Source organism: Arvicanthis niloticus, chromosome 21, assembly GCF_011762505.2.
Source record: "Arvicanthis niloticus isolate mArvNil1 chromosome 21, mArvNil1.pat.X, whole genome shotgun sequence".
In the NCBI taxonomy this organism is placed as follows: domain Eukaryota; kingdom Metazoa; phylum Chordata; class Mammalia; order Rodentia; family Muridae; genus Arvicanthis; species Arvicanthis niloticus.
This window is the reverse complement of record NC_047678.1, coordinates 26,023,304-26,031,901: the sequence shown is the minus strand read 5'-3', so window position 1 is coordinate 26,031,901 and position 8,598 is coordinate 26,023,304. Positions and strand designations below refer to the sequence as shown.

Genomic DNA, 8,598 nt, shown 5'->3' with positions numbered 1-8,598 from the left:
GGATGCTTCAAACAGAATGTCAAAGAAGTTCACAAGCCTTCCATGAGCACTGAGCCTGGAGTTTATTGCTTCCTAGCAGAGCAATGAGTCTCAGGCTCTTGACTTCCGGGAGCCCTCCTGTCACACTGGGTTTTTATGAGAAAATTACAGAACAGGCAACATTCAAGTGTGTAGAACATTTTGGCAAGTGACTTTGGGTGGACAGGCAATTGATGAGAAACTCTGCCACTCAGAAATCTCAACTCTTTGCATACTGACTTCAGAGTCAGGGGAGTGTCCTCGGGTTCTAAAGTGCACTGTTACAAATAATAACTATAGAAGACTATAAAGCTGTGGGCTGCTTGATTTTAAGCATGTGATACCTGCTAATGGCGACTAACTCGGTGTCCCCTCAGCAGCCCTCTTGCCAAACCACAGGAAGCACAGAACCATCATTTTGAAGCTACCTATCCTGGTGTGGAATCTCTGAAACAGAACAGCACAAAGTCTTTGATTGATCCAGGACACACAGTGAAGGACATTAATGCATGTCTTTATACACCATTAAGAAAGAACCCGAGGACCTCACTAAAGGGTAGTGGATTAGGCTATGTGTTGCTAAGCTGGTTGACTCCAGTTTCTAGTAGAAGAGGAGAATCGACTCCATAAAGCTGTGCTTCTCTCTCTCTCTCTCTCTCTCTCTCTCTCTCTCTCTCACACACACACACACACACACACACACACACACAGACACAGACACAGACACACAGAGAGACATACACGCATGCACACATAATACATAAGTATAACTTTAAGGAAGAAACAAGGAAAGAAAAAAGAAAAGGAAAAGAAAAAAAAGAAAAAGAAAGTAAGGTTGAGGATGTGGCCAAAGTTGTAGCTGGCACAGTCTGGCAGACACTTAAGTTATTCTCTGTGGCAAACCACTTCTATCTTGAACTTGTCCTCTGTGAAGCTGATACTGGGTAGCCCAAATGGAACAGGTGGAACCCATTCCAAAACGAGGCTATCCATTTCATGTTCTGTCTCCAAGTTTGTCTCTGCAATCAGACAGTGAGCAGAGGGTGCAACTTCATTGGTTTTGTGGCTGGGGCACCTAGTCACAGCAGGTGGTCAGATACTTGTGCTAGTTGCACAATACAAGGATGGATGAATGAAAAGAAAGCGAATAGAGTGACTACTTTCAGGGCAGGGAGAAGGGAGAAGTCTCTACCATTCGAAACTTCTTGGACTACCTCACTAAACCCCATTCTTCTCCCAAGAAGTCTCCTGAGCCTATGCAAAGCCTCCAGGATAGCAGTTAGCACTAGGAGCAGAGATTGGTGTGCTCCAGCCCGGAGAGTGAAGGCAAGCTCCAAGCATGCCCCAAAGTCCCCGCCCTTCACTTTCCCCAGGGTCTGCAGCCCAGGGGTTTGGGGGCGGTCCACATCGCAGAGAAGCAGGCGGGATAGTGCCAGCCTCCAAGATTCACCCCCACCCCCAACACACCCTTAACTCTTCTGTCACCTTCCCAAAGCTTGAGACGTGCGTGCGTCCTGGGGGCCACCAGGGCGGGGAGAACAGCATTCATTTGCTGAGCCAGGGGCGTGGGAGCTGCAGCCTGCAGGACCCCAGAGGCTTCCCTGCTGCGCGGAGTCACATCCATGCTCCCCTGATCTCCAGCTGCTAAGCTATCCTGTGCTGGGGACCCTGCACTCTGGCTGTACACTCCTCAAATCCACCGCAGGGTGCGTAGAAGTTTCCCTGAGGTAAGTTCAGCAGCCAATGTTCTCTGGGAAAGAAAGAGACAGAACAAAGTTAATAAATAGTCAGTGGTGGAAGGCAGGGGATCAGCCCGATGAGAGAGGCTAGGGAGAAGGACTAAGGTGAAGGAAAACACTGTATTTAAAGGTCTTAAAAGTGCCTCTTTGGAGGTTTTCATCCACTCCAGACAGAGTGAGGTGAGCTGAGTTCTCTGGGCTCTGTTAGTTCTTCTTCTTCTTCTTCTTCTTCTTCTTCTTCTTCTTCTTCTTCTTCTTCTTCTTCTTCTTCTTCTTCTTCTTCTTCTTCTTCTTCTTCTTCTTCTTCTCCTCTCCCCCCTCCTCCTCCTCCTCTTCTTCTTCCTCCTTCTTCTCCTCCTCCTTCAGACTGCTGTAAAATCAGCAGCATGAACTAGTCATTTCTTGATTTGGGTTGGGAGTTCCCCACTACACACTTGGAGTTCTCCAGGGATGAGAGGTGCCTTGCCCAATACTGTGTTCCCACCCTCAGCATATGCCCTGGAGTGCGGTGGATATACAGGGCCATGTAACCAGGGAAAGCCGTTGCCAAACCTGCAGGTACCCAGCATCTAAATTTCCCTGCCCAGTGTCACACAAATCTATTAAAGACAACGTCGGGGGTTTTATTGTTGGTGCAGGGGATGAGGGAGGCAGGCAGAGCGTGTCTTTTTAAAAATCAGTTCCCAGTGACATTCTACTATGAGTGGAGCCCAGACTGCCTGGCTCATAATCAACCTTGGAAGTAATTCTGACCAGAGGAGACCAGAGGAGGAAGGGAAAATCCTGGAACTAGGAAGTAATTTTTTTGTTTTGTTTTGTTTTTTTCTTTGTGGCCTCTTGTGATAGGATTTCTTGTGGGTCCTTTTTAGAAATCTTTAGTATGGAGATGTTTAAAGAGGAAGTTTGTGAATGCCAGGGAGTCAACAGGAGGAACTGGGTGTCACTGAGACATTGTGGTGTTGCTGATTACCTAAGACTAAAGACGGGACATTAGAAGGCTGTTCTTAAGGTTGTTTTTGTTGTTGTTGTTGTTGTTTTGTTTTTTGCTGTAGAGTACAGAAGTCATATTGCCAGTTTAATTTTTAAAGATTTATTTATCTTTTAAGTGTGTGTGTGTGTGTGTGTGTGTGTGTGTATGTGTATGTAAGGGGAATGTATCAGTGCTGGTGCCTGAAGATTTCAGAAGAGGGCTTCAGCGCTCCTGCAGCCAGAGTGACATGTGGTTACGAGCTGCTCAGTGCAGGTGCTGGGAACCCACTCAGTCCAGTGGAAAAGTAGCACAAGCTCTTAGTTGCTGAGCCATCTCTAGAGCCACGTGCTGCCCATCTTGGAGGATCTATTTGATGAGCACCCCTTTCAGTTTTGTTTTTTTCTCTTTGCATTTATTCCCATGCATAAGCATTCGCTTCCTCAGTTTCCTCTAGAATATTTCTCCCTTCTATGTGACATCCTTTTCTGGGGTAGGCAGTTCACTCCTTTTGAGTCTCACGTCCACATGGCAGGGGACACTGAGGTATGCAACAGTCCTGCTGTGAGTGCTGTACATGTGGCTGGGCATCATGGGTACTTGGTTCACCCGGAGATGATTCATGACCAGAGAATCCACATTCAGCTCCTTTTCAGATGCCCTCTGCAGTTTTAAGCAAGTTCAACTAAATGTGTAATGCTCATTTGGACACCTTGAATCTGTGCTGCTGGGCCTGGGGACATCTATTTGCAGGTTTGTCCTGCTAGGGTGGCACCCACTGCTCTTCTTCTTAATTCATTTATTTAGCTTTCAATTGTGTGCCTGCCTGTGTGTCTCTGTGTGTGTCTGTGTACATGAGTGAAGGTGCCTATCAAGGTGTCAGATCCTCTGGAGCTGAAGTTACAGACAGTTGTGAGTCACTGGCCCTGGCTGCTAGGAACTGAACCCTGGACCTCTGCAGGAGCAGTAAGCACTCTAACCACTGAGCTTTCTCTCCACTCGCGTCCTCTGGAAGAACAGTGCTCGCTCGTAGCTGCTGAACCATTCTCCCACCCCACACATTGCCTCTTTAAGGTGACATCTTTCAGATACTTGGTGGCTTTTCACATATGCACACTTTTGATGGGCTCGGTAACTTCCTGGGTGCTCTTAAAGTGAACATAAAGATTTCACCTCTTGATTATTATGAGTTTGTTGGGTTTCTGGTCAAGAGAGAAGCCAATTGTTTTCACCTGTCACCTCAGGCTACTTATGGGTTCGTTTTTTCTCATAATTCAGGGCACTTTAAAAATGTGGGTGCACATGTACGTGTGGGTATAGTTGGCATGTATGTGCCTGTGGAAGCCAGGGATTGATGTCTGGTGTTGTCCTCCACCATTCTCACTTTTGAGAGGGGGTCTCTCTAAACCTAGGGCTTGCTGCTCCAGATAGCCTGACTAACCAGCGAGGCCCTGGGGTCCTGACGCTGTTCTCCGCTGCTGGAGTCACAGAGGTGCTCACAGATGTGCTGGGATTTTACATAAGAGCAGAGATCTGCACTCAGGCCCTCGTGTTTGTGCCACAAAGACTTTACTCACTGAGGCAGTTCACTGGCTTTGAGGTATTGCTTTTAATACTAAATTTCAAGTGTGCCAGTGTGGAGTTACACTGTTATGCTTGTCGTTGAATAGCTTTATTGGGACTGTGTTCATAAAAATCCAGAAACTTAAAATAGCGGTTTGAAATAATAAGCCTGAAATGTTTGCACCATTAGACGAAAGCCTGTCATTTTCTTCTACCCTTTCATAATATCAGAAATGCAGAGAGGGACCAGTGGGATGGCTCAGGGGGTAAAGACACTTGTCTCCAAGCTTGGAGACCTGAGTTCTATCCCTGAGACCCACAAGATAGGAGAGAACTGGCTCCCTCAAGTTGTCCTCTGACCTCGTATATGTATATATGTGTGTGTATGTATATGATATATGTATGTGTATGTATATGATGTATGTGTGTATGTATATATGATGTATGTGCATGTGCACAAGTATATGTATATAAAGACACACAGACAGACAGACAGATACACACACATACAGAACACACAGAGACACACAGACATACACACATACATAAACACACATACGCACACATAGAGATACAGACAGACAGACACATGTACACATAGAAACACAGACACATACATATACACACATATACACATATAGAGACACAGACAGACACACACATAGAGATACAGATAGACACACAGACTCATACATAAACACACATACACACACACATAGAGACATAGACACACACATAAATACACATACACTCACATACACACACATGTACACACACATAGAGACACAGACAGACACACACATACATAAACACACATACTCACACATAGAGATACAGATAGACAGACAGACACATGTACACATAGAAACACAGACACACATACATATACACATATAGAGACATAGACACACAGATACACATGAACACACATACATACACACATAAGAGGTACACACACAAACACACATACACTCACATACACATACATACACACACAGACACATAAACACATATATACTCGCACATACACACACACACAGACACATACTCATACTAATGGAATGTAACAGGGTTGAAGGGAGGAAGGAGAGAACCTGGATCAAGGGTTCTTTTCCACTCATAAGTTTGGTATACTTACTGTGCCATAAAAATATCAAATTTTATGATTTTCACAAAGATTTTGTTAAGCATTCATTAGGGGATAAACTTTTGCTTCAGGAAAAGTCTTTTGGTTTTGCTAAGTCGTCTAGTGCCATAACTCTACAAGCACACTGTTGTTAAATGCGAAGTACAATTTTCTTGTCTTGATCCCTTAGGAGAGTCTAAAGTTTTGAAAGTTTTAGTATTTGCAATATTAATAATAATGCAGGGAATGTGTATTTGTGTAGACAGTACTGGTAGAAGCTAATTAAGTCACCAAACAAGGACCAGGATGCAAGAACTATGACTAGAGGCAGGCCCAGCATCCACTCATCTGTAGACACAGTGTGTACACAGTCCCACTAATATAAAGCTCTTAAAAATGGTGGGGTGGACCCTCAGTAAATATGACCTGGCTCAGAATTTCTCAAAAACTAAAAATGATGTTGTTAACTATATTCCAAGGTAAGTAACTAAGGGCCCAGTTAATGGTTATGCGTTTGAAAGCAACAGACCTGCACTTGGCTGTCCCCAGAAACAAGTATGGCGACCATTTTAGTTTTACTTCCTTTTCTCTGTTCTGGCTGATTTGATCTGTCTCGTTCTTTGTTATTTGTTTGGAGACAGAGTCTTACCATGTAGCCCTGGCCAACCTGTGAAACTCACTACTGTATTGACTGGGCTGGCTTCACACTCATAGAAATCCTCCTGCCTCCTGAAGGCTGGGATGAAAGGTGAATACCACCACTCTGAGCCCACTTACTCTTTCGTATGTGACATAAACACGGCATTTCCTTTCCGATTAAATGTTGGACAAAGTTATTTTTTTTAGTTTCTTACTACATTTTATTTATTTTCTGTGTATGTGGATGGGGGTGGGGTGGGTGGGGGAGCTACACAGAAGCCATGCCATATAGCTGGAGATCAGAGGGCAACTTACAGAGGTCGGTCCTCTCCTTCCACAGTCTCTTCCTGGGGACGGATCTTACTTCAGGCTTGTTTGGTAACTACTAACCCATGTCCCAGGGACTCTCTTGACTTCTCTGCTTGTTGTGACTGTTGTTTTTTTGTAATGGGGAGTGGCCTAAGTTTTGAGTGACAGATGAGCCTGATGAACCCTGACCTTGACCTCTTAGAGCTTTGTTTTGCTCACCTGTCCCCTCTAATAGCTTTAGGAGGCTGAGAGTGCTCTCCAGTAGGGGAGCAGCAGGAAAACCATCAGGCAGACACCACTGTTTGGGACAATTCACAACTCGGTCAGTGTTAAACCCAATGTTATCCAGTGTTGCAAGCCCAGTGAACAACTTGTTTCCATGGAGGATATCACATGATGAGCAGAAACTTGGGTGCAAGCTCTCTTTTTTTCCTGGAAGTGTTCCAATTCATAAAGATTACTTAAGAAAAGGCCTGTCACTCAGGCATTCAGCTATCCTGGAAGAGATGTTTCTGGGAGGGAGGTGGCAGAGTGGGGGAGAGGTTATCTGTGCTGAACTCACAAGTCTTCAAACCTTAAGCTTTAAAGTTTGAGGAAATTTTTTCCCGGAGAAATCAAATTCTCCCCATAGGTAGGTGACTTTAAAAGTCATGCTTAAGGGGCTAGAGAGATGACTCAATGCTCAAGACCGCTGTCTGCTCTAGCAAAGGGCCTGGGTTTGATTCTCAGCACCCACATGGCAGTGCGCAACCGTCTTTCACCCTCTTCTGACGTCTGCTGGCACCAGGCACACGTGTACTACAGACTTACATGCAAGTGAAACACCCACACATATAAAGTAAAACGATGAAGCATATTTGTTGCTTTTGACTTTGTGTATTATGGTTCTGTGATGCTAAAAATATCTTTCTAGTCCACACTCTACTCTCTCCCCCTACCTGCCACCCACTCTTGCCACCGTTGTGTGTAGGTTGATGTCAGGTGGGTCCCTCAACTGTCTGCTCCATCGAGTTTTGAGACAAGTTTCCCAGCCAACTTGAGCTCACCAATTCAGCTAGACTGACCAGCGAGCCTCAAGGAACCTCCCCATTCCTCCCACCCCCGTCTCTGCCTCACCAGCACCGAGACTACAGTCATGTGTCCTAGTACCTGACCTTTTATTGCAGAGGCTGAGGATCCCAACTCGGGTCTTCATGTTAGCTCCGTAAACACTTTAGCCTCTAAGCCATTTCCCCAGTCCCTCTTCTGACTGGCAGCAGAAGGGAATGACTGTTAAAATGTAGAACTGCCTTGGTGTGGAATGAGCACCTGAGATCCCTTCCCTTGAAAGGCAGAGACAGAAGGATCAGGGGTTCAAAAATAACCTCAACTAGAGCTAGGCCTGTATGGGACACTGGATAGATAGATAGATAGATAGATAGATAGATAGATAGATAAATAAATAAATAAATAAATGGAATAAAATTCTTCCCTAAGTATGAAGTATATCAGGGGTATTCAGAATATCTACTGAGGTGCAAAATGTCAGGGTACATTAAAAAAAAAATCCATAATGTACACATACATTTTCAAGATTTTAAAGCAGTCTTCTATAGCTACCTCAAGCTTCTCAAGGGGAAGAGAGTGAAGATACGGAGGTCCTTTGCTACAGAGTGGCTGTTTAATAGGCACGCCTAATGAAGAAGTAATAGTCTTCCCCGCAGTCATTCTGCTGATTTCTTACCCTCTTGCTGACACTGGGCTTGGAGTGAGCTTACAGCCCTGGAATGAGAATTTGGAAAAGATATCCACGGGCAGAAATAGATACTCTTTAGCCAATACAAGCTGTATGCCAAAGGAAAATATGCCCTGTGCTTTCCTTATCCTTAATGTTTCTCATGGTACCTTGTCACTTAGTAGGTACTCAAATAGTTAGCAAATAAACAGCTGTTAGGATTTCAAAACTCTGGCTGGAGTATGTGTCTCTTTGAAAGCTGGGCAGACGCTCTTAGAAAATTCAAGAATGGGCAAAACTTCATGATGGTCTGAAAATCTGTAAGCCATACAACCTCAGGGAAAAACTATTAACATGCAAACTCTTAGCAGGGAAAAGGAAAACATAAATACCACTGTTCACGCTGAAGGTCCGTCTTGCCAAAGTGAGGTGCTGCCAATCTGTCATTTTGACTCTGAACCTCACCTTTGGAGTGATCCCGATTGGCCAAGATAATGCTAAGAATTAAGTACTTTTTATGGTT

General features: G+C 44.6%; 1 protein-coding gene across 1 annotated transcript in view; it reads left to right on the top strand.

Moving 5' to 3' along the window:
• The first annotated feature begins 422 nt into the window (after window positions 1–422).
• Window positions 423–8,598, top strand: part of LOC117693496 (collagen alpha-6(VI) chain) — a 136,793-nt gene continuing 128,617 nt past the window's right edge. Inside the window, exon 1 of the mRNA XM_034484178.2 lies at window positions 423–1,745. The gene's annotated coding sequence lies outside the window, so the exon portion shown is untranslated. The remainder of the gene's footprint in view (window positions 1,746–8,598) is intronic.